A 2,117-nucleotide genomic window follows, 5' to 3' on the forward strand; every position below is an offset into this window, starting at 1 on the left:
GGGGGGGTAGTGTGCTGCAGAGCACGGAGGGGGAGAGGCTCCGGGAGAGGCTTTCAGAATACGGTCTCTAGTTACACAGTTGAACCGGAAAACGGCCCGCGAGGGGCGCGCCAGGCTCGTCGTGGCCGAACATAGTGGCTGGGTGAAAATAAAGCCTGCTGTTTTCGAATACACGACGCCTTTCGCAGCACGCAGCACGGCGCCTACATGTCGATACGCAAGGTTTTTGATATGCTTTTCGGAACGCGCGACGGGTATCGAGCGACTCGCAGAGTCTATGCGGCAGGTGTAAGTCGGCGAGTCTCGCGATCACTTAGTTTACAAAAGATACACATCATCACTTTCGCTCGTCTTTGGACTGACAGTTGACGGTGTAGCCGGCAGACGAGGCGCGGGGCAAAGGGCGGCTGTCAAAACGCTACGCGCCACAGGGTACAGTATGAGAACAAAGAGAAGCCCCGCCCCGCCCCGCCCCGCCCCGCACCGCAGCAGGAGACACGGTGGTTAATTGGATCAGCCATAGAGGCCATAACACAGCCAGCCAGGCGGCCGGCCGGCCGGCTGGCCCTGGCAGAGCTGGCAGCCGCCGCCCCACCGCCGCCGCTGGAAAAGGGGCAGTCAGTGAATTATACGGAGTTGGATGCAGGAAAACTGAATAATTGTGGAGAATCGCACTAACTGTAGAACGTCTCCTAAGGCTTTCTTGGCATTAGACAGGAAACGGGAGCTTTCTCCATGCTTTCGAATGAAAGATAACTGTTAAGACAGTTCCAATAAGCGGATGTCTCCACCCGAAGGTAAAACGTTTCTTGTTTTGATATGATTGGTAAGATTTGATACGTTTTGATAAAGAATGCCGGAGGCTTTTTACGTAATTACAAATAATTCCTGAGTAAGCGGAGCCGGAAACACTTGTAGGACATTGTGTGCTGACATAAACAAAATTACACAATCCTTCACACACGAAACTAGTACGTCAAAAACACGAACGGCTACTTCAAACGATTTTTTTATTTTTTAGAAAATTTCTACCATACAGGTGGCTTACTAGACATCGCGGGGAAAGCGGGGGAGGGGGGGGGTTGTACCGCGCCTGCTCGAAGCCACCACTGGTTGCTTTGTAATCACGAAGCTTCCGTTTCCTTCACATTAACCTACGGCGACGCAATGCTTTTCAGGCTTTTAAAAATGCACTTCTACTCGTGTTTCGATAAGTAGGGCATTGTGGAGATTTTTCACCACAGCGTCATTTCTGTGCCGCACTTATAACGGTGCCGAGGAGCGTCAGCGCCTGTCCTTGTCCAAACGCGGCCAGCCACACACTCCAGGGCCCGCACTTGTGCTATATAGAGAGGAGGGGAAGGAGACTTTTCCCTCTGGTAGAGACAGTCTTCAGGAGACTGTCTAAAACGAAACACGGAGAACACCTTCTAGTGTTATATATGAAAGAATTTTGCCATAATTTAGTGTGTGTATATGAGACAGCAGGAGGTAGACGTGCGTGGAAGAGGACGGCACCAAAGCGAGCGGGGGCGTGGCGGCGCGGGCCCTTTCCCGGAGCCATCGTCCCGCAACTTTGGCGCCAAGTTAAGAGGCAACGAAAGCGAGAGAGAGAGAGAGGGAAGAGAAAGAATTTCACCGGGAGAAAAGAACGCGAAACGAGCAGCAGCGCCAGAAGCGGCGAGGCGGAGGAGGAGGAGGAGAGCACGGCGACGGTGCAGCTCTGCGGGAGTCCACTGTGCTGCTGCTTCGCTTGCTGCACGACGTACCGCCGGCGCCGCCCCCGTGCTCACCGAAGTCATGGATCATTTCCCACCCGCCTCTTCCACGGCCCTCCGCCTCACTAGACTCTCTTTCTCCCCTCCCCCCTTCATTTTTATCCGGTCGGACTGGTTGTGCGCTCTCCGCGTAGCTTAGCTGCGTAACGCGACACCTCGCCCTCGTACCGCCCCCTCCTCCCCTCCTCTTCGCCCCTTCTCCGTTATTCACCTATCAGTCGCCGACCTTGAACACGATACAGCCACTGGCCTACATAATACTGTATCAAGTCAACCGTTTTCGCGCGCCCTGTGATTTTATTTTTTTCCCCCGAGGTCTGTGGAGAGGGAGGGGGAGAT

The sequence above is a fragment of the Frankliniella occidentalis genome, unplaced genomic scaffold, assembly GCF_000697945.3.
Source record: "Frankliniella occidentalis isolate FOCC.00 unplaced genomic scaffold, Focc_3.1 Scaffold124, whole genome shotgun sequence".
In the NCBI taxonomy this organism is placed as follows: domain Eukaryota; kingdom Metazoa; phylum Arthropoda; class Insecta; order Thysanoptera; family Thripidae; genus Frankliniella; species Frankliniella occidentalis.